Genomic DNA, 25,182 nt, shown 5'->3' on the forward strand with positions numbered 1-25,182 from the left:
ATGCTAGCCACTAGACACACTGTACTCTTCAAATCTGAACTATGAGGCTGTAATCTAAAACATAAAAGAGAAGGAAGTATGAATTTAAGAATCCCCTGTAAAGGGGAATGTGTTCAGTCAGTTGACCACTTCAAGCATATGTTATATGCCCCCTTTCTGCTTTTGAAGTTACTGTGTTTTGGAAAATGTGCTTTTCTTGCATGTTACACACTTAGAGAATCCCTTTGCTTGAAGGACATATTACCTTCAGTAAACAGATTAATTAAAATATGTGCATAATTAAAATCTACATTCAACTGTTAGTATTGAAGAGACACTTTTTATCAGGGAGAAAAAATGAGGGCACAAGAAAAGCAGTAAAGCTAATTGTCTGCAGACCTCTCTAAAATAAAATACAGATTAACCTGATCTTAGGAAGACTTTTTTGTCTTCTCCCAATTACCATAACATTTCTGAACTAAAACATTTTTAAGCTGTAACGGATCCATGGCTTTTGTGCAGCTAAGTGATTTTCAGGCTGACAGAAGAACATTTCTGAGAGTGGGCTAATGCTTGGAATTTTGAAAAAAGGCATGTTTGGGTCCCACCACTGAAGCATGATGTCCACAGAGAGCACTGGGCTGTGTCCTCTCTGGATCTGGAGGTGCCTGTGAGGAAAAGGTGCTGCTGTTGGGACTGTCTTGACTGCTCTGCTGTCAAAATCATCCCCACCCCTGCCCTGCATCTGCACTTAAGTTACTGGCTGCAGATAAGAGATTAAATAAAATTCAATCTTTCTAAATGTTATTTTGATAAGCCACATGAAAATGAAAATAGTGTAACCTCTTAGCTAAAAACTGCTCAAATAAGCAAACAGGCTGCTTTTGGCCTCTTGTACATATGTTTCTTCTTGCAGAGGTTTTCATTTCCTCTCCTAATCACTCTAAGTCAGTGAACTCACTCTGATGCTTGCATTTCACAGTGGCTTTGTACATCCAAGGAGGTCCCAGTGTGTAGCCATGTCAGTCTGATACATCTCTGGAGATGTACTGAGGGAATGTTGTGGGGTGGATGCTGCTGGTGGCTGAAAGCAAATTGTGTGTAGGTCTCTCACCCTCTATAAGGGCATAAGAGTAGAAATCATCAGTAGAATTCACTTCATGGATGATCACATCCAATCCCCTTCTACAGCATTACACTGCATTTTTCAGGACTGTAAGTTTCTGGAACTTCCTTTGGAAACCTGTGAGTTTTTCTCACCACTCAAAGGTTCTTCTCCTTTTGCTGCACTTCCAAAGTGTGTTTCAGCCTATCGATTTGTGATGACTAAAAATTCACTGTAATTTTCATGTTCTAACTTGTTTGTGTCTATTTTGTGGCCATTCACTAAATGTTTATTTGTTTTACTTCCCTTTACATCTCTTTTGTTTTGCAACTCAGGCAGAGACACTCTTAGCTTTCTTTAAGAAGAATTGGTTTCTGCTGTGTGATTCTTCCTCTTAGCACCTTTGTGCGCAGTCTTTTCTAGGTTGAATTAATCTTTAGAGTATGAAAATCTAGAAATTATGTTGTATTTCAGATGGTATCTCTCCAGTGTCTTGTACACTGGGTCTTTATATTTGCTGGAATTAGATCTTGTGATGCTCTCTTGAGCTACCCACATCCTGTTCATGGCTGTTCATATCATCAGCTTGTAGTGAGGTAATGATAGAAATCCTGAGGTTTGAGAGGGTTTCTTTTCCTCCTGTCATTTCAGAATCATGGGTTTATTCATATCTCAGGCTCATGCCACTTGTTTTACTTAATTTTCCTGCTTTCATTAATTTTTGACTGCTTAATCTCATTTGTAATATTAGACTTCAAGGTGAATAAATTCTCTCTGAAAAATAGTATGGTGGCTTCTGAATCCACATAATTTACCACCTTCTGCTTTAATGGGAAAATGTTTCTTGGACCCTGACTGCTAAGTTCAATAAAATTAGTTTTCAGAGTAATTCTTAAGGAATTGTAAGAATTCTAGTAGGTCTTTTTTCTCTTGGACAGTTAACCTTTCACCATGGTGTATTTTTCACTTTTTTGTAGCTGTTTGAAAATTATTCTATTATCTTCTTCAGTGAGCCAGTGATTTCAATCTTGGTGTTGCAGGAGGAGTCAAGGCCAGATGAATTAAATATCTTAATTTTCCTTTGACAATTGGTTCTCTTCAAAGCAAGTGGCTTTGTGGGTGGGGTAAACCTATGTATAATTCTGTCCCATTTTTCAGATCTCTTTTGGGAGGAAGATGTCTTTCTACAGTATATGCAGAATTCGACAATAATTATCCATGGCTATTTGTGCCACCTTTTTGTTTTATAGATACCAGTGTCCTCTGTTTTTTTGTAACATATTTTAGGTGTGAAATGGAAATCTAGTGAACTCCCCTTTATAACATGAAGCTAGAGTTTATTTTCCCTTGTAACAAAAAAGATTTTGTTTCCATGCCATCATTCACAAGCCATTTTGTCCTTGATCTGTGATCAGGGCCTCTATCAAAAATGGTGGCAAAATTTAAATGTAGGTTTTGTATGTCTTTGGTATTTTCAGTCTCCTCTTTTTATGTGACTAAACCACTGCTTCACTGTTGTTTTGATTTTGGTTTGGGGAGAATTTTTGCTTTGTTTTGGGTCATTGTTTCTTGAAGCTCAAATTGCATGGACTTTGTTATTTCTACCTCTTATTGCCATTTTTCCTGAATTTTTAAACACCACTTTTTCTTTTTTTGTAGATTCTGTTTATTCCTATTAGCAGCTTTAGTTGTTATTTGTGTTGGAATGTTCTTTAAAAAGAAAAAAAGTTTTGATGGCTAGAGATTGAAGATATAAATCTGTTTTCCACTGTAGTTTGAAGGAATTCATGTCTTATTCAGAACCTTGAGATTTCACTTCTAGTTCACTTGCGTTTTCTGTTCTTGCCTCTTCAAAATACAGAATCTTAATTACAGAGCAGGTTTTGTTTCTTCAGCTATTTATACTGAAGACCCACACTATTTGTTGAAATGAAATCTAAAATAATAATTGTGAAATCAGTGGGAGTTTAAAGATATCCAAGCTGCTTCCTTTCCCTGATAGAGGATCAATAGCACAGCCTACTTTTTACAGATGGGCTAAATTTAAAAATCCTCTGGCAATGTAGGTTCTACAACTACAAGTTGTACACAAAGTTTCCTGTGGTGTTTGGTGTTTTCACTGCACTTACTGTAGAGAGCTGGTCTTGGTATCTGAGGTGAATTTTGTTCTCTGAAGCTTATTCTGTGCACAATGGGTGATACACTGTTCTCTTACAGAGTTTTACATATTTAAAACATGCAATGCTGTAAGTCTCTTTCAACTACTAACCTGTTTTGTGGAGGAACAGCAGGAGAGTTTTCCATTTCTCTAAGTGGTTGGTTGTTGGTTTTTTTGTTTGGTTGGTTGGGTTTTGGTTTTTGGGTTTTTTTCCTAGACCTCCAGTAGGTCAGACCTACCACAGAGGAATACAGCAAAAGGATTAATTAATATGTTTTGCAGATTCTACTTCTGCTTATTTATACCAGTGTGGTGATTACAACATCTTTCACTCATGTTTTATTTGGGATCTACTGTAATCATTGGATAGTTATTGTTCCATCTTTCCATCTTTTTCCTGTTAAGAATCAAGAATAAGCTGACAGGTCTATGTGATGTTTTCTTGTTTCAGTGACTGTTAAAGTTACCTGTCATTTATACTACTCAGGAATGATATAGTTATGGGTCTTTTGTCTTTTTCTTCTTCTTCTTTTTCTTCTTCTTCTTTTTCTTCTTCTTCATTATTATTATTATTAGCATTTCTCTTCCATACTGATGTTACCTTTCATCTGGAAGTTTAAGGTCTGTTATGATGATACAATTTAATAGGTTAACATTGTGATACAGTGCAAAGTTCTTTGTTGTCATAGTAGAAAAAGTGAAATTCTGAAAATTCTGGGCTGTCTTTCTAAATTAGGAACTGTTGCACAGTTAGTATTAGGTTAAAAACCAGTTTAATTTTTAATATTGCTATTCCCAAACCCCTAATTTAAGATAGCAGTAATAATAGAAGGGCTGCTTGTTCTCAATTATTTTTTTAATCTGAAAAGGGATAAAATGCTCTATTATGAGTAGCAACATACTCAGCATGTTTTCAGCACTTTCTGACAGGCTTTGAAGCTGGGCTGTGGGTTTAATCAGACCTTGCTACTTAGGTGAGCAAGCAGAGCAGTGAAAAGCAGCAGGAGTAACAAAGTAGTAGCATCCTCTCTTCATGTAGATGAAAAAGGATGGGCCAACTATCAGTGATTTTGAACATCTGAGGTTCAAATATAGGAGTATGCTCACTCTGTGTGCCTTAACTTCGGAATGGAAACCAATGTATTTTTATGGCTATGTCATCAGGAGATCAAAATAGTGTAGTAATCTTTATCTCATTATTCCATTCAAACATTGGCATTGTTAAACATTCAAAGATATTACTGTTTTCATTTTGCTTCTACTACAGTAAAATGAAAACCTCTCAAAGTGAAGAGAAATGGAGCCCCCATAAAGTCACTACAGCTACTGTGCCTTGCACAGATGTCTCCCATTCAGTGTCTCCTGACATCTGACATCAAACAGAAGATAAGGATGCTGCAATCTACTTATTCACAGTGCATTAGTATTCCTGAGGCTGTTTCTGGTGCTGTGATCTTTTTGGGGAAATAGGATCCTGGTCATAGGATTTTTGTCTGTTCCATACTGTAGAAAGGGACTGGAAGCTACTGCCCTTCAACTGGCCCATTTCTCTTAGAGGGAAAGTCACAAATGTTGTTTGCAAGATATTTGAGTGTTTCAGAGACAGAAAGTGCAAAGCTGCTGTGGTGGATTCTTTCCCAGAATATATTTAACAACCCATGGAGGTTTGAATCTGAAAAGTCTCAGCATATCCTCTTAATGGATAAGCAGAAGAAAATGAGGGTGGGAGGAAGATAACTTTGGGAAAAGCAGTTAAATATTTCTGTGTAGCAGGGAGACCTACATCTTTGAGGTATATGCCACTTTGTGGAAATAGAATGTAATTGTTTTGATCATATACTTACAGGCTGTGGTTTTGTAAAACCAAATGCATATTCAAAGGATGTTTTCATGCTTTTATTACAGCTTCTTGTCTGCACCTCACTCCACCCTTCCATGCAAACATCAAAAATCCCTATTTTACTTTATGGATGAATAAACTGAAAAATTTTGTTGGGAAAAAAGAAACTTCTGGGCTGTTAGACCTAGATGTAAAAAAAATCAGTTCTGAATATTTGTGTGAATCCTGTCAGTTCAGTGGTGAGCGTTTTTCCTCAGTGTGTTCATAACTTGGTGCGTCAAGTAGCAGACTGAAGTGATTTTTTTTTTTTTTAATGGAAGACTTTTTGTAAATGAGAACAATTTGCCACGTTTTTGTCAATATACAGACAGAAGGACTACAGCAAAGTACTTGTTGCAGTAGTTAAGAAAGGGGATACAATTTTCTACCTGTGAGCTTCAGTGGACTATAAGGAGAGATTGTATCAATTATCTAGGTGTGTCTCTGTGTGTGTGCATTTATTTGTGAGATGGCAGCAGCTGAAATCTGGCCTGTCTCTTTTCAGAAGGAGCAGTTCAATAAAAAAACATTTCTGATGGCATCACACCTCCAGACACCATCAGTAAGACTTCAGTTCACTGTAGTGATCTCTACATCCAAGCAAATAAAAGCTCCTCTGCACATTTGCTGTCAAGTACTTTGTCTTCCAATCATGTTGTTTTGAAGAGACTGTAAAATAATTTTCAAGAATTTAATCTGAGTCTTTCTTCAAAAGCACTTGTTCATTTTTCCTTTAATGTATTGTTTTGAAGAGAAAGACTTGTGAACTTTTTTCCTTTTGATTTGAGTCACTATTTCTTGAGATTTCTTGAGTGTTTTTAAATTAACTTTTTTGGAAAGCAAAACCTACTGAAAATTATGTGCAATAGGGTTTCTGAGCCTTTTGCTGTAATATATGGCAGTTAGGTTATCTTTAAATCTTAGGTTATCCTCCCCTAATGATTGTGCCTTTTTTATTGGTATTAGACATTTTTAAGATCTTAAGTGTAATGTTTGTCCATTTTGTTTCTGTTCATATTGCCTTTTTGTTAAACCTACAAAATCTAAATGACCCCATTAACATTGTACATTTCTATAACCTTTTCTCTGAGCATAAAACATGATGGGTTGGTACACCTCTTTTGGAGTTGTTTCCTCTACTTGTGAAGGAAATAAATAGAAATAATGAGTTAAAACAGTTATATCTACAATGTGGAAAATCTTTGGCATGAGAGAGAGTGCATTGACTGTGGCTCAGGCACTAAAAAAAGGGTTTTGATTAATGAAGACTTTTTTCCCTTGCACATTGTATTAATGTTGCAGATGGGGTGAAGCAGTGGCTTAGCTAATTTCTGACTCCTCATAAATTGGAATGGTTATTTGACCATGGGGTTTTTTGTATGTGGAAAAAAAAAGTAAACAGAAATACTTTCTCATTTGCACTTCAGAATTTTTTTGCTACTGAAGATGAATAGGTGCAGGTCAGTTGTCATCTCTAACCCCTGAATGGTGTCATCTCTCGTGTCATTTGCCTCTTCCTTTATCACTTGTGAGTTTCTCTAAACAGAAAATATTTCTAAAACAGTTTTTTCTTCACTGTTTCTTTTCTGTCTGAAACACTGACATTTTTGTTATAGAGACCTTTGTCTTTCTGATTTCATCTCCTTAGTAAAGTTTGGGGTTTGTTGGTTTGTTGGTTTGGGTTTTTTTGTTTGTTTGTTTTTGGGGGTTTTTTTTGTTGGTTTTTTGTTTTGTTTTTTTTTTTTCTTTATTTTGGTTTGGTTTGGTTTTGGGTTTGTTTTTTTTTGATGGGGGTCATTCTGCTGTTGTTCACTGCAAGCCAGAAATTGACAGCATTTTAGTGACTTCATCTTCTCACAGCAGTTTGCTTTTTTTTCTGTAGAGAAAAGTGCAAGACTAGCATGTTTTTCCTTTTAGAAGATCCAAAAGTTTTATGGATCTGATGGTGCTAAAAAAAGTTACAAATTCCTGTGTTTTAGATACCAGAATTCTGACATCAGTGCTACTTCTAAAAAAAATTATTTTAGTAGAAATTGGGAATATAAATGTAAACAATTTAACTCTGTAAAGTGCATTCAGTATATGTCTGCCTAGACATCAGAAAGATAATGTAAAGCTAAGGCTTAAAGAGATTTTTAAAAAGATACAATTATCTGTATGATTTTTAAGTCTCATAAGAAATGTATTTTAGAACTTGCCAGTGATGGCTTATAATCACTTTGATATTTTGAGGAAAATGGTAGCTTTAAACAGATGATACAGAATTTATTTTTAAAAATGTATTGTGCTTATACAGTTGATGGCTTTTATTTCCATAATGTTTTTTACTACATAATTATACATCTTAATTACGTAATTACCGTCATAATTATTATGTAATTACATGTAGTTCCACTAATTACAAAATCAGGAAGTGTAATTATCTACTAAAAACTTTCTGAAATCTTATTTGTTCACTAGAGATTATTTAAAAGACCAGTGACCTACTGAAGATGGTGTGCAGTGTTGTACTTCACACCAGCGCTGTCTTTCCCCCTTCCACACGGGCACTGCAGTTTGCCAGGGTTCTGGAAGGGCTTCCATGTCTTTAATTATGACTTGTCTTGATAGGAGGTTGGGAACTCAACTGTGCTGCCTGCAAATTTAGAGCTTCTTAATTTTTGTTGTTGATACCTCCTGTCTTTAAATGTAAAGACTCTGTAGCTGAACACCCAGGAGGTTGCAGGGTTGGAGTGAACACCTTTGGGACATTGTTTGTATTCTGGTCAAGGGAGTCTGGTTCAGGTGTTTGGGGTCAGGTATAAAGATAATTGATAAGGTGGCCATGTATATGTGGAGTGAAAGCTTGAGTCCACAAAAGATAAAGGGAATGCAGTGGATTTCTCATGTCCAAAGATTTCTTTTATTGCATAGAAGTGGTTTTGAAAAAATTGTTTTCCTGTATTGATATGCACTTACGTCTGTATGTTGTTTTATTACTTACTATTGCATGTTCTTGATTATAAATTTGTCTTATCATGCAATTTGAAACCAAAGCATGTTGTGGAAGAGTAAAATTAATATTCAGGACAATCAATGGTTCTTTTGTCTGGGTGTTGTATTAAAAGAAGATAGTTACTATATTTTCTATATGTTAAATGAATCATGTGCTACCTTTAGTAGTTTGAATGAAAAGAGTTAAAGTGTTAGATTTGGTGATCTGGTTTTGTTCTGTAATGCTGTGATGTATCAAAATGGCATGAGATACAGAGCTTTTTCTCACATGCATTATGACAGCAAGCATTCATTTATTATGTCACAGTATTAAAATCACCAAGAAGAAGTACACTTTCAGTAACAGAAAGCAGAATTAATATAAAAGGGATAATTTTTAAAAAGTGAACACTAGTTGTAATACTAATAAAAAGGAAGAAAATTGTTAGCTATGTCAGAAGGGAAGTGGTGAAAAAGAAGCATGAAGAAAGGGGGGCACTGAAATAGTGAAATTTCTTTGGAACACCTCAAGACTTAATACTGTGTTGCACATATATCAGAGTGTAATTTTTCTGTGCTTGTTACATAAGGCAACTGTTTTATTGAATACTTGCCAAAAGCTGTTCTTAGCTCCCAAACTTGGCCTGGGTTTGCAGTTGATGTGAATATGTCATCTTCTTGATGTTAAATGTAATTACCTCAGCTCACATCTCCTAAGTATATGAGTCCAAAAGAGAAATTGTCTCCAAACCCATTTAAATTATATGGACCATTAAAAGAAACACGTGGAGTCATTATTTGTGAAAACAGGAGTCTTATTTAATCTCCAAGATTTAAATTATTGCTGCAAATAAAATTATGTTAATTATTATACTCACTGAAGTATAATAACTGCATGGGAGACATTTCTTTTGAAATATCTTTCTGTATCCTCAACAAACAAAGGATTTCTATCAAATACATTATGAAAATGTAGTTATGCTCTCTTCTCTAAGAAATGGATGGAGATAATCTCTTCTTTTTATTAGGGACTAGTAAGCCATGTAGAGAATAGCATAATGGAAAATTTTTATTTTATTCCATAGGGGACACAAAAATGGTGCATGATATATGTACAAAAATGCAGCAAAGCTCAAGACAAAGAAGTGTCTAAATGCAGCTTAAATTTGGTTTATTTAAATAAAAAAATATTGCCTTCCATAAAGGAGTGTAACATTTTTTCCATCTCTACATCAGAACATTGTGGTGGTATCAGCTGATCCCAATTGATGTGTTTCTGGAGGAGCAGGGGCAATGGAGTGCTTGAAATCATGGGTAGATGCCTTGAAAATAAGGAATGCACAAGACAGTGTTTGGAGTAAATATTCCAAAAAAGAAATATCTCTCTATCTCGTGGGCAGAGCCTCCACTTGCAGTTTTCAAGTCCTCTCTAAGCAAAGAGGACTGTGACCTTTGTAGTTATTTTGACATTGATCTCATTCTAACAATCCACCTACCAAATTTCATGTTTCAGTCTAATGTGATTGTCCTTTGAGAACAGATTAGTCATCTTTGACAGGCCAAAATGTGGTTCAGCCTTCAAAAAAACATTACAGAAGGATGTTCTCCTGTCCTGGCTTGTCCCTCTTCTGGTTGGGGACCAAGATGGGTGCTGGTCAGGTTAGGGAGCTCTTTGTTTTTATCTGGCAGAAATGGGTTGGGAAGAAGTTGATTTGATCTTGCAAGGATTACAACTGTTAAATGCATATCAAAATGTTTTCCTATCTAATATTATTTAACTCAGAATATAATAATGTAATTGTTTTGACATGAAAATGTTACGTACTGTAGTATTTCCATTTATCTTTAAATAGACATTTTTCACTTTGTGAGAAATGCATGCAGTAAGACAAAACAAAAAATGAATAAAAAGAAATGAGTGACAGCCCAAGCTAGTTTATTTATATTATAAAAACAAATAATATTTGACATTAATAGAATTTTACAGGCTTGTAATTAAAATATTTAGCTAGTTATGGTATTGTTTTTTATTTCTAATGTGACAATATATGTTCCATAAACTAAAAGTAGCACATTTTTCAGATTAATATTTTAATTTGAAATTCTGTTACCTAGTCATGGCAGAGGGCATGAAAGCATTAAAGGGACTCTTTTTTTTGATACAGCTGATCCTGTATTTTAAAACTTACTTAATGAAAAAGAGTGGTGAGTGACCAAAACCAAAGTAGTTAACATACTTAGAGCATTAACTGCCATGTTTTTGAAGAGTAATGGTAAACTATAGTAACCAGGAATGTGATGTGGAATATTTCATACTTTAAACTTTGTGTTGTACAAGAATTAATGGGTTTGAAATTGGTTTTCATGAATGCAATGGCATGATGACTTGAGACTAATTCTGTTATTTTGAGTATTACTTAAATTATGAGATCTAAAGTGTAGCTTCTTGTTTGGAAACAAGTGCCATGTGTTTTTTGAGCGCTCTTGGGGATGGTGTCTCCACCATGTCCTTGGGCATCCCATTCCAGTATTTAACCACTCTTTCAGTGAAGAAATTTTTCCTGACATTCAACCTGAACCTCCCTTGGTGCAACTTGAGGCCATGTCCCCTTGTCCTGTCGCTGCTTACCTGGGAGAAGAGCCAACCCTCACCTGGCTACACCCTCCTGTCAGGGAGCTGTAGAGAGCAGTGGAATCTCCCTGAGCCTCCTTTTGTCCAGATTTAACACCCCCCAGCTCCCTCAGCTGCTCCTGGTCAGGAGTCATGGACCAGATCCTTCTCCAGCTTTGTTCCCCTTCTCATGACACAGTCTAGCCAAAAAGAGAAAGAAACAGAGGTTCTAATTTAAAGGTTTAGTTTCTGAAAGTTGAGATGCAAGTTTAAAGCCACTATTTCTATTCTTTCCATTTCTGTTCTCCAAAGATTTATCAGCTGTTTCCCAGTTTAAGCTCTATTTCAGTTACCACAATGATGGAAGCAGCCATAAAGGACACAAATTAAACATCTTTTTCATTTTTCCAAAAAAAAACATAAACTCTGATAAAATTCAGAAATTACAATGAAGTGTCCATGCCTTTTTGAACTTTTGAATACAATCTGAAGACTTTGCTTCCTTTTGGTCTTATTGTTTTATTTTTGTTGTTCTGGCAAATTTTGAACAAGAGAAATATTCAGTCAGGAGCTCCTATTTAGACAAAACATGCATTTTATTTCAGTATTTTGTCTATTAACATAGGAGCATGTCAGTATTTTCTACCAAATGCCAAAAAGTATATTTTTTTTTCTATTAAGGCATTTAACACTAGTGATTTTTGATACATACATGTGTTCTGTGTCCTGCAAGTGACTGCTCACGCTGCACTGATCCATAAGGGCAACAAATATGCTTTGTTTCAACCTGAGCCTCCAGGACCCACTTTTGCCTGTGGTGTCTGGGTTTTGGGGCAGCTCTGATGTGTCTGGCTGATGCTTTCAATGCTTCTCCATTTCCAGGCATCTCTTCTGCCCTGGCAAAAACCTCTCCCACTTGGGTAGGTCCTGGGTTTGCTCAGCTCTCCCAGCATAGAATCACAGAATGGTTTGGGTTGGAAGGGACCTTGAAGATCCTTCCACTAGACCAGGCTGGCCATCCAGCCTGGCCTTGGACACTTCCAGGGATGGGACATCCACAGCTTCTCTGGGCAACCTGTGTCAGTGCCTCACCACCCTCACAGTAAAGAATTTCTTCCTAATACCTAATCTAAACCTGCCCTCTGAGTTTGAACCTATTTCCCCTTGTCCTGTCACTACATGCTCTTGTAAACAATCTCTCTTCAGCTTTCCTGTAAGTTCCCTTTAGTGCATTCTGGTTTTCCTTCTTTCAGTTCTAGTAATGGCTTTTTAGAGGGGAAATACAATCATTTTGATAGATTCTTGAGAAGTGATAGGCATGCTGGGCTTTCAGGAGCCCTCATCTTCACACTTCTTTTACTTAAGTAAAGACTGTTCAGAGATCCTTTGGAAACAGCTCTCAGTTTCCTGCTCCCATCAGCATCCATTGTCACCTGCTGCATGTTTTAGACCCCTGTCCTTCCAGACATTGAGGTGCTGGTGCTTTACTGAAAGCCCTTGGCTGCTCTTGGGTCAGCATCCTTTACCAAAAAACAGATGTGAAAGGAAGGTGACAGTACACTCAGACAGAAGTTTCATGGGGATGAAAGTTTCATGAGTTTGCAGAAGTTTCATCAGGATAAAAGAAGGGTAAGATACAACCACAGATTACCACAGTGTAAGGTAATCCTTATCCCTAATACTCCATGGTAAAGCCTTACATTACACATTCATATATCAGGATGCCTTGCAGTTACTTGTCTGTGTGCCTCTACCCTTGACTGTAGAAATAATATTGGTGGTTCAGCATTGTGCTTCAAAAATTACATTTCCCTTTGAGGAGATTTGAGTTGTTGAGGATTTTTTGTAGCATAGTGATTGTAAAGTAAACTTCTCTTTCATGGGGAAGGAAAGGGCTGTGGGTTTTTCATTTGGTCTTTGATTCTTAAGAGACAGGGAAAGAACTTCCAGTTGTCCCATCCAAATCCATGGCACTGTGTTGGTACTGTAATTAAGAGCCCAACAAAATATTAATACTAAGGTAACATTTTATTAGGTTGCCACAGGGATTCATGTGAAATGTTTTATTAAAGAGGTTGTATTTTGTAAAGGAAATGAGAAATGCTTGTTTTGAATTACATGAAGAAAGAGCATTAGTGCAAAATAAGAAAAAGACATAAAAGAACAGAGCAGATGTGTGAAGTGAATTTGACAAAGAACAATCCCAAAATTCTTGGTATGGAAAATGCAGGTGAGAGCTCTGAGGAACAGAAATGTTGAAGGATTTTATAGAGGCAACAGTAAATGAAACTAATTTGCAGTACAGATAGGCAGCAAAATGTAGCCTTTATTTTTATGGGTAGTTTGAATTCAGTGTGGTTAAAATTAGGTCCTGCATTTCCAGTAGGAGCTCCCTAAACTGGATTTCATTACACTTGTTATCCTGTGAGAAGTTTTCTCAATTAGGGAATTGTTAAATAAGATCTCTCTGTATGTATTACTGAAAACTGGTGCACAGTCATGGGCACAGCCTTAAATTGGCATTATTCATCTCTGAAAGAATTCTAGACTTGGGTTGGCTTGAAAATATAATTTTGTATCATCTTGTTCTGGATGTGTACAGTGAGGGCTCTGGAAAAGTATGTCAAAGAAGGGGTTTTTATTGTCCTCTAAACATAAAATATGATTTGGGAGGAAATGTCTCTTTGCAGAAATCAGCACTTTTACAGATGGAGTACATCCTTCTTGGGAAGTCTCTTCAACACTTGCAGGCTGATGTTTTTGAAATGTCTGGAGTAGGCCAATATTTCTGTTGAATAGCACATTTTTGAAGGCCATTATTATGATAAACCATGTTCTTAGCATAATTCAAGTTGGTATATATACTTTGATTTTAAAAATTGTGTTCTTTTCAAACTGGGAGCTACAAACAGCACTCAAGAAAAAAAGTACTGTTGAACTTACACATAAATTTTTGCATTTAAAATTTTCTAGTAACATGGGTACTTTGTGTCCTCGAGTGTGCCTAGCCAAGAGAGGCCCAAGGAGTGCCTGAAGATCAGACAAACATTCCATTCTAAAGCAAAGCTCTATAGAGCAATATATCCCAATTATAAAGATAATATTAACTACCCCAAGTGACAGGCCTTTTATGTAGAAAGAAGCCACCCTTATCTTTCAGCTAATAGACATTGCCTTTAATGAAAGATAGTGGACCCAGCTCTCCAGATGTTTCTCTCTAGGGCTGAGCAAAGGAGAAGGGTCACCTCCCCACACCTGCTGGTGATGCTCTGGCTGTTGCAGCCCTGGGTGCTGTTGCTTTCCCCCTGCAAGTGCCTGGTTTGTGTTCAGCTTGTTGTGTACCCACTCCTTACCTTGTTATGTAGGTGGCTGAGCCTGTAAATTCTGTGTGGGATGGGGCTTTGCTATTCTCTTTCTGTCTCAGTAAAGCAAAGCAGGCAATCCACACCAAATCATTAGTGGAGAATATTCTCTGCAAAGGAGTGCACTTCATCACCACTGGCTTTAAGAGCTCAAAGTTCAAGCAATTGTAATTATCAGGCTGTGATCCTTTATATTTTGGGGAGAATTAGACAGTTCTAGGACATGGCTCAGCTGATCTCATCTGTACTAGACTGGTCGATAACATATGAGAAATTCCTCCTTGTTTTGCTGATCATAAAGGAGGTCCAGGGTGGTGACTACTTCAGATCTACATAGCAGTATTGCTGGAAAAATTGTACCAAGAACATGTTACCATGTTAGATGCCAAATGTGAAAAATTGATGTGTACACCACTCCAGTCACCTCAAGGTTTTTCAACAATGAATAAAAAGTAACATGAAAGTAGGTTTCTTTATCCTCCTCCAGTTAACAACCTCTGTTGGCTAAGCAAAGTGAGAAAAGTGTGTTCTGAAATAAACCATTTCTACATCCCAGAATAACCTATTTTTGAATTGCCCATAGCTAATTGTATTGACTCTGGGGAAGGCATCTCATCATGAGGAGGCAAAACTCTGTAACTTCCATCACTCCTGTAGAAAAGCCTGTCTTGAGGTCTCCAAACCAGCCAGTTAAAAATCACTTTCAGAATGGAGTTCTGGCTTCTGTCAAAGGAGCAGGCTGTTGTTTTGTGGTTATTTGTAGAGAAGCAGAGGTTGTAGTTCCACGCTGTTTCTGTTTTTTGAACGGACAAATCTAGAGACAAAACTTCTTGTATTGGGTCATTTGAAAATTAATTTGCAGTCTTCAAGGTGAACAGTTGTTATCTATTAATAGCTATTTTTTACCCACAAAAGATTCTAGCAGTTAAAAGCCAACTCCATCAACTCTGCTTTTTCATATTCAGTAAATATAGGGATTTTGATAACTCCAGACGAAGTTATCATGGGGAGGAGTTTAATATTCTACAGATCATAGCACATAATCTTTTTTCCTTCTGATTGAATGTCAAGCATGAAAAAGGAAAATATACATTTACAAAGTTGACTTTAGAAGGGCCTTTAAAATATATTTTCTTATGGCAGAGCAGTCTCAGATAATCCATTATTTTACTTGTAGACCCTCTTTAGGGAGGGCAGAAGACAAAAGGCACGCACAGATTTGTAAGTGTATCAAGTTAGTACACTGAGATCAAAGGCTATCTCTGCCTGAGGGACTCTGCACATTCTCTTCCAGATCAGCTGCAACATCAGGGACAGAAAAATCTACAAAGCATTTTGTTTGCTGTGTGTTCAGTCTCCTGTCATCTGCTAATGCAGTCTTTGTCAGAAAGTACTTAATGTTGTGGTACCCAAGTAACCTGCTTCATTGTTTCACATCCATTGTTCTGCTGAATGCATATCTCCTGTGCTCCTGTTCAGCACTGCTGACTTCACAAAAAGGAGATGATCAGCAAACATGCTTCCCTAGGTGGGGGAATTGGGGGGGTGGAAGAAAACAAATGTATTGGTCCTGGTAGTGGGGCTGGTTGCACCAGTGGGACAGAGCATATTGTTGTGCCCTTGATGTTTTAGTGGCACTGAGCCTGTGATCTCACTGTTTCAGGATGGCTCACCCCATGTGCTCTTGAAGGGCAGGATAGAGGATACAGACTCTAGTAGATTGTGTGGGTGGGGGTCTTTGAAAAGAAAGAATTTGGATCAATGTATCAGAATAGCTGCAGGTATGTATTTTGTCCATTTAGTGTCTTGTGAAGAATTGGGAGCATTTGGGACAAGCACACGGGAAGAAACAGGAAAAATAATTTAAAAAATGAAAATGTTTGGTGTTCACTTTCTTTTTACATTGGCCAGTGTGTTAAAACAGAGTAATGCATTTCTTGAAGTTACTGTACACTAGGTTAGAACAGGGGTGATGTTGCCAAGTGCTAAACTGTGGTGATTCTTCATTTTCTCCACTGCTCTTTCCCCAGCATTGCAGGGTAAAGGTGGCAGGGAGTGGTTTGTCTCCTTTACTTTGTGAAAAGATTGCTTTTCAGGAGTTGGCCCAAGTTGCTTTCCTGAAGAGGGTGTAAGCTTCACGAGCAGTGGAACTTGAGTTATTAAGTGCCTTTCCATGTGAATGACTATTTCTTGGATTCCTTCATCTTTGATAAAGTCTATTTAAATTAGGGACCAGTAATTTAAGTTTGCCAGAAATGGTTTAATTTTCCCTGGTTTATCTCATACCTGTTGACATGACCAAAGCTGGAAGTGTTCCCCTGCACCATGGCAAGAGACAGTGTTTCAGCTCTGGTCACTCTCTGCTGTGTGCCAGAGATGTTCCTCATTCAGTGTGTGCTGGGAAGGTTCTTGCCCATCCCTTGCACTGGTAGCTTACAGAGTTTGTAAACCAGCATCTGTAACCATCAGGGGGTTGGATGCTCCTGATCCTAGAATGTAGTGCTGCTGGACATCAGGTGACCTTAGCACCAAGGACTCACAAAGTGAGCTGCTTTCTGAGGAAGTTTGACTCTATAATGCTCAGCAGGACTAGTCTGACAGGGAAAAAAAAAAGAGAAGGAGAAAATTTAAAGTTTAAGAAGGAAGGGAATTTTTTTTTTCAATCATTTCTGTAAAGCACATGGGTGTATTCAGGAGGAGCAGTATGTTGGTAGTTTCTTCCATTTTAGTACACAGAGATGCTGTTTACCTCTAGATGTATCTGTAGATATGGGTCCCCTGCAAGCAGCTACTGCATAATTTGATTATGTTCTTCTAGAGGGTGATGAAAGATTCCTCTGCACACAGTTAGAAAAAATCCTATATTGGGCACCCATCCCAGAAATGTATCCAAGCAGCTGTGATCTGTGGGATTTTTTTTTCTGGAATTATATACATCAATAACAATTATACATTTGTTTGCTCCTCACAGTCTGATAAACATTTTCTTAAGGGTGAGCAGCATTTCATTAAATTGTTTCAGTGTAACAGGTTCCCTTTCAGATAGAAAGGACATACACTTTTGTCTTCATCTTTTTTTCTGGTGTTTGGGCATCTGCTTTGCCTTCTAATCTGCAAAATATTGTGTGGAAGGTAGATGAAGGTGAATGATGGTGAAAGGAAATGATGGTGAGTTATATCTCATACCTCTGAGAATGTAACAAAAGCTCATGATCAAAAAAAGGTGCTGTTATGAAGCTGATATGTACCTAACAGTCTACAGCTTAAACTGGGAAAAAGATAGCTGTTGTCAAATACTTGAACCAAAACTAATTAATAAATTGGGCAAGTGTTTATTAAATATATATTTTCCTGTTGATATTTCAAGCCTTTTTGGATTAAATGTCTCATGTGGTAGTTGTTCTTTTACCAAGGTTGTGGGATTTTGTCATAAGCAAAGTAAAGCAACAGTGTTTAATTTTGGTCACGTGCTTCATCCAAAACTAGATCACAAATGGCGTTTTTCTTTTGTTTATAGCTGATCTTCTGTGCCAGCAGCAGCTGCTTTAGTCTGTTGTCATCTCTGCTGTTTCAGTGACTGTTTTTGACAGTGCAATTTCCTTTCAGGTGTCTTGTTTTACTTTTGTGTATGTTGTCCTTATGCCTGATGTTATAGGAAAGTCATTTCCTCAAATCGGTGATGGTAACGATTTGAGTAAGTAAATGGCAATTGAATCCCAAGTCTTCCAACAGCACTGATGTGCTGATACACAAGATCATCATTCTCCAGAAAAGGCTTGTCTACCAGTCATCTCCTGTTACAATCCAAGCTGTGTTTTGGATAATTCTGCTGGATTTGAAACTCTTTCAAAAATTTCCTCTTGTGCAGATGCTAATAAATGACTGAATGGATGCATTCTGGTACAGTGCTGTTCCATTTGTAAGTTAGTTTCAGTCTCATTAATCAGAACTGGTTTCAGTAGTTTCTAGAAAAATTTTGTCAGCCAGAGAGATCTGTGGGGCCTCCAGGATCAAGATTCACAAAAGTAGAGCATGGAAGCATGACAGATGTGATAGATAAGGTAACATTGTTCTCAGTATTTTTTGAGTGGGAAGTAATGAATTTGTGTATTTCTAATGACATGGGAGCTTCTTCTGCTTTTGAAAGTGTGTATTCTTTGTGTATGACAGGATTTATACAAAGTTACTAGTAATCTGTGTACTTATTTTATTGCAGCCAAATATGCATATTTAATATTAGCAAGAACTCATAAAACGCAGTTAAGTATGAAATACAGCTGAAAAGCATCATAAAGAGTAATCAGACCTTTGAAGTGGAGTTACAATGGATTATTTCTGTTAGTGGAACACCTGACTGCATCTTCTTATTGGAGATTTGGCCTTTCTATTTTAATATTCTGGCTTTTGTGGGTTTAAGCAATAACTTGATGGGTAAGATGCTCTTGCTAGGAGAATTCCCTTCCACTCTCCTAACAGTATATGTCTTTAACTGATGTTGAATATTTTAAGAGTTTCTGGTTCTGTAAAAACTGATTAATTGCTTTTGAAAGCAGGCCATGTTACCAGCTGTTGATAGGTGTGCTTTTACATCTCTTTTCAGTGTTTTTTGTGAACAACTGATCAAATTAGATTCGTCACTCTTGGCTTGGGGTGATTTTAAATTGAAATGGAATGTATTAAAGCAGCCAACCACGTTTATTGTATTGCAAGCCTCATTTAATTTTGTACATTCACCCATTAGTGTGAAAGGCAGGGTTTTTTTAAAATGCATGATTGTACTGTACCTTTAGCATCTCCAAAGGTCATGGGTGCATCATTTGTTAGTGTAAGATACCTGATTTCTGAGAGCAAGTTCCACAATGTTGTATATGCATTAAATGTGGATTTTTGTTACTGTCCAAGTCCTTACTGCTCAGTTTAGGCCCCTGCATTGAAACATTTGTGTGCAATTGGTCACTTGGTGTCTGTAGGTCACAGAACTGCCCATTCTAAAATACTGAGGCACTGGGACATGCATTAGACATTATCACAGAATTACAGAACAGCTTGGGTTGGAAGGGACCCTAAAGATCTCTTTACCAGCCCCCAGCATGGGCAGGGATGTCACCTCCTCAGGCAGACCTGAGACTGCTCAGGTCCCCATCCAGCCTGGCCTTGGGCACTGCCAGGGATGGGCCACGTAGGTATGGCAGTGCATTGTTATGAAGTTGTTCCTGCCAGGTTATCAGATTAGAGTGTTCTCCTGCAGTGTTCACAATAATAAAATGTGTTTCTTAAAGCTTTTTCTTCTGTTTTATTAACTGGCACCTTCTTATCATGTATGAGAAGCTGCACAGAATCTTCTAGTTGAAAGTCAATAGAAATACCAACAGAATAAATTTTTACGCAAACTCCCTCCATCCCTCTCTGTACCATTATCTTTGAAAATCAATCTGTGATTTCCCTGTACTTGCTAAGATGTGAGTGTCCTGGAAGTTAGCATTGTGAATATTTGCTGTTCGCAAAGTGGTTAAATTCACATTTCATAATAAATTCTTCTGGTTTGTGCATAGCTTAATGCAAAAGAATAGTATTTACATAGTAGCTTTCAACAGGGATTCTTGTATTATTTTTGAGAACTGTTGCATAGGCTTTTAATGTAATCTATGCACAGAAAAAATTATTACTTATTCCTTCATTTTGAAAATATTTTTCAGTGCTGTGGCATTCTGTGTATGACTGTTTCCCTTTCTAGAAATCCTCTGGGAAAGCAGTAGATACACCTCAGTATCCAGACAGCAGCTGCTAATCTGGGGAAAAATGAAGGCATCAGTCCCTGGGTCTGGATGTGGATGGCTGGAGTTCACCCTGTTAGCGTCCCCTTTGATTTACCAGTAGCCAGCTGGATCTGAAGCAAATGTTTCCTGTGATAACCTGCTCAGAATCAGTTTCATGTCAACTCTCAACAGTTTAAAATCAGCTTTAGTTAGCATTTTTCTTTTGATTTGAGTAAGTGAGCATTTTTATGCCTTTTGAAGAAATGACACTGCAGTGGCTTCTGTGCCTAAAAGATAACAGTTAAACTCTCAAAAATGTTTCGTTTTGTTCCTCCAGGAGACCCATGACCAAAAAATAAAGTGAAGAGAAGTTATCATAGAATACTAGTTCACAAAGTCAGTTCACCTTATACATGTTTTTACATAGGTGTACAAAGCAGCTGTAGCCTTTGTGTGGTCCCTACAGCAGCAGTTGCAGGATGTTTCCAGTTCTCCTGAATCACTTCAGTGTCTGCATTGGGTTTTTGGTGGTTATCTATCAGTTGTCTCCATAGATTTTACAGCTTAGACTTTGTCACTGGACTTCAAGTCTAGTTGCACTCAAAATCTTTACTTAGCTATTTCATATAAATTTATTCTCAGAGTAATTGTATCAGTGACATATGTGACCTATCTGGATGTTGTTTACTGGCTTCTTTGCAATCTTGTTTTGGCCTTCCCTTATTTTAAAGTGTGATTTATTAAGAAATGGTCAAGAAGATGAGCTGAATGAATTTGCAATCATTTGCAGAAGCTGAGTTAATAATGCAAATGGCACTAGCTGCTGCAGTAGTGTAAGCTATTTCTTGACATAGAAAAGAACTTCCTTATCCAGCTCAGTGTCAGAAAGGTGCTCTCAGGACAAGGAAATTATGTCCATTTTAAATGTGTATATTAAATGCCTTGAGCAAAACTTTCACCAAAGTGCCCCTCACACTACTGACTGTCTTTATGGACTGCACCTCTCTGTCTGTGTCTTTTCTGACCAGCTTAGGCTCACATTTAGGTTCAGGTGTCTGAATGATCATTTTGAATATAGCATTTTCACTAACATAGTGTGAGCACAGTACCTGAGAATCCTTATGCAGTATACTTAGAATTTATAGAGGCTTAATGTGGATTTTGGGAAACAGTTCCAATATCAAACTGATGCCATAATATTTACTAAAATCTAAATAACAATATTAGCCAGTTCTCAGCACTGATTCTGAGGCTTTTTCATTGGCCCAGAGTGTTCATGTTTGTTTTTAAATTCAATGGTTCTATATATTTTATATATAGAATAAATACATATTTATATCTTTATACATACATACATACATATATATATATATATAAATATTAAATATATACTTATTTGCATATTTTTAAATAATTTCTGTGTTTCTTCTGTTTAGACAAATTTCATGTCAGCAATACTAGTTTTCTGGGAGGATGAAGTTCTAATTGGTATCTTCACATAAAGTTTGCAATTAAACACAGAAATATTTTCTTCAGTGTCACAAATCCAAAGCATTGCTAAGAAGACATTGACATCTGTCATCTGCAGAGCAGTAGATCTGTCTGAGTGTGCTCCAAAGTTCATTTTCCTGCTCAGTTCCTGCCATCTAAATTGTGGAGTGTTTAGTCACCTGAACCTGTGATTGTGTAGTGAATTATGTGTTCTAAAAACCATTATAGCTGTGAATAGTACCTGGTATTGTCAAAAGACCTTCACAGTTTAGTCTCATGAAAAAAGCTGTATTTATATTAGTGGAGACAATTTCACTAGGCACAGCATGTTTACATCTTCCAAGCCTCAGAGCAAAACTGAGTTTGAAGGGTGAGCTCCAATAAATTATTTCTTCACACAACCTTCACATTCATCTTAACCCTTAAGTTCTTCCTTCCCATATAGTCAGTGATGATATAATGAGAAGCTGCAAAGAATCTTCTAGTTGAAAGTCAATAGAAATACTGACAGAATAAATTTTTACACAAACTCCCTCCATCCCTCTGTACCATTATCTTTGAAAATAAATCTGATTTCCCTGTACTTGCTAAGATGTGAGTGTCCTGAAAGGGTGTGTGCCCTCCTGCATCCTGCCCCTAGGCATTCAGTACATTGTTGGTGTAAATTCTGTGTCAAGTGAAAGCAAGGTAGAGCAGCAGATTCTTAATTAAATTTCATGTTAAGCTTTCTAATTCAACTTTTAAGAAATTTAGCAGTTTTTTAATCTTGGTTTTGGTTTTATCTTTGTTTTGCACATCTCATTTGTGCAGGTGACTTCTATCATGAGACTAGATAGATACCTGGTTGCACTATTGCTATCAAAATTATAGATACCTGGTTGCACTATTGCTATGAAAATTGAATTTACCAGTTTCAGCAAAAATAAGATGAAATTCTAACTGCAGATGTAGGTTCTTAGTTTCCAGATCCAGATCTTCCATGGTATCCTTTCCTCTGTCTCTGAGAGACAAAAGTAGAGCCTTCACCCTTGAAGACTTGTGAGCTTTTGATGAGAATGAACATTGCCCAAATTTAAATAATATTCAAACTGCTGTTGAAATGCCTCACATGATTCATAGCTACTCTGGCTTGAGCATCTTCAGCAGTTGAAGAGGAATATTTTATGCCATCAAAAATACAGATGGCAGCAGAGACATCTCTGAAACAAAAATTGGAAATGTGGTATATGGTTTACCTCTCCTCTCAGGAGACTGACTTCACATCACTAGTTATTATTTGTATTCTGCTGCTATCTAGAGGTCTGGTGCACCACAAATAGGCAATCTTTAAGACCATTTCTGCCTATAGAATTTGTAGTGCAAGAGAAGCAGTAGCTCTGATTGGGAGGTGCCATTCCAACCTGTTCTGCAGACCAAAACTGAAGCCTGAATTCACCAACTGGTCTGGTATGATGCTGCAGTGTGGTGGCAAAGCTGAGTGTAGCACCTTGATCTTCTGAATGAAGATTCAGTGCTCAGCAGCTGTAAAAGCAGCATGAATAGTCTGTCAATTTTGTTTCCCTGATGGTTCAGATAAAGCAAGAAACTGATGGTGTCTTCCAGATAAGCATATATATCAGTTTCATGAGCATTTGCAGAAGAGACATTTATATTAAGCTTTAATAAGTGCAAAGAACTGTGAATGCTTTTAGGCAAGCATTGCTAGCAGGTATCTTAATTCATTTTTTTCTAATTTATTCTGTGGGTTTTGTACATTCCTTGGCTTATCTTGATTGTCTTTGCTCAGTTCTGTTTTCTGATATTGCAGGGGCTTTCTGTTTATTTGCTTTTCCGTTTTTAGACTTGTTCCCACTTGACCTTGATTTTAAACCAATGCATCCCTGAACTGCCTCTTTCAAGCAAATGCTTTCCATTATTTTCGTAGAATCATTAAGGTTGGAAAAGACCTCCAAGATGATCAAGTCCAGCCTTTGACCAAACACCACCATGCCAACTAAACCATGGCACTGAGTGCATGTCCAGTTGTTTCTTAAACACCTCTAGGGATGGTGATTCCACCACCTCCCTGGGCATCCTGTTCTACTGTCTGATCACCTTTTCTGTGAAGAAATTCCTCCTAATGTCCAGCCTAAACCTCCCCTGGTGCAGCTTAAGACTGTTCTCTCATCCTATTGCTGGTTGCCTGCTTGCAGAGTCAAAAGCTCTGAAAAGCTGAGTCTCATTTTGAACAGGCTTGCGTTTCCCAGTGCATTTTAGTTCTGTTTTATCTGGGTTTACAACTGCTTAACCTAAGGAAAATCAGTTTCAGGGTACTGGATCATTCATCTCTTACTGCCATCTCATCTTTGCAAGATGATTAGCTATTTTCCTAAAGGAAAAACAGACTGATGATTGTAAAACAGACACTGAGAAATTCAGTAAGTATGTTTTTCTGTTATAAAATAATTCACTGGAAAATGGGAAAAAGAGGACGCAGGGCCAGTTACACATCTTGGGGAAATAAATGTCTTCTGATTCTGCCATAATAATATTTCCTCCTTCCCCATTTCTTCTAAGCAAATATACTTGGGGTCCTCTTCAGTGATAGTATATATAAAGGATATTCTCCAAAAAGAGATTGGCAGGTTTAATTTGTTTGATGTGTGCAATCACAGTCCATGTTAAATTCGAAATGCTTGTCCAATCAAGGGTTCAATATAGAAAAGAGGCAGTAACAAGCATGCAGTACACTGTAATAAAGAAATCTGTTGATTGAAAAGAGTTTGTATATTTTGGAAATGATAGGGAATGTAATTGGTAAGAAAGAAAAGAACAGGGCTTCATAAATAATAGGAAATAGAGCATATTTTTTCCACTGATAATGCTAACTCAATTTAACAATATTCTGGTACTGAATTTTTCTCTTCAGTAGAATAGGTCTGGTAGATTTTCCAGTACTCTATAAATTTCATGATTAATGGGAGGAGCTCTTTATTTTGATGATGCCAACTTCAATGTGTTGAATTTCAGCTATAATGACCCTCTCTTTTTCCCTCATCCTTTTTTTCTCCTCTGTCTCCTAACCCTTAGAAGTGTATATGAAGAAGGAGAGGATTTGGCAGATGAGCTTTTCAGTCAGACTTGACTTTTTTAAAATACAGCTCGCAGAGTGCTTTTTTGAACTTCCAAAAGATATTTGGTAGACTGCATAAGATGAAAAGACCTTGATGAGTCAGGCTAACTTCATTATTTCTTACAAACTTTAATAATCCCAAATCTAATCATAGTGGAATCCCAGTACCCGTTCAAGGATTCACCCTTGCTCTGCACCAAACCTTCCATATAGCCTTTTTTTTTTTTTTTTGCTGCAGTTCACTGACAAAACTGTTTCTATTTATGGAGCAGTAAGTACTTGAATAGACTTTTAGCATATGGATCATATCTATGCAGTGTTACAACTCTGCCAGTCTTGAAAATAGCTTTATTTCATGCCATTAAATTTCTGAGGATCAGAGCTGTTTTCTTTCTTATGTTTTGTATGAGCATGTGTGCAAGCTTGTATTAGGGTATTAATATATATTTTTCAAAAGACTGTGTTAAATGGACATATAGCTGCAGCTGTTTATGCAGTAATTGTTATGGTACTTTAAAACTCTTATAAGCCAGGAGGAGGAAGTACTTGAGAGTCAAAGCTAGGAAATAATGCACCTAACAATGCACTGTTTTGTGGGAAAGATTCATTATTGTTAACTTTCTCTACAATTTTATTTTTTATTTTATGTTTTACATTGAGATAATGTGTTAGTCATAGTGTTATATAGGTTAACCAATATTTGGAGATAAAATTATACCTAAGTGGTCATGGTAGTTGTGGGGAGTATGATGTGTC

General features: G+C 37.0%; 1 protein-coding gene across 1 annotated transcript in view; it reads left to right on the forward strand.

The window, feature by feature from the left end:
- POLA1 (DNA polymerase alpha 1, catalytic subunit) overlaps positions 1-25,182 on the forward strand; it is a 185,530-nt gene that overhangs the window by 143,452 nt on the left and 16,896 nt on the right.

This window comes from Molothrus aeneus, chromosome 2, assembly GCF_037042795.1.
Source record: "Molothrus aeneus isolate 106 chromosome 2, BPBGC_Maene_1.0, whole genome shotgun sequence".
Lineage (NCBI taxonomy): Eukaryota > Metazoa > Chordata > Aves > Passeriformes > Icteridae > Molothrus > Molothrus aeneus.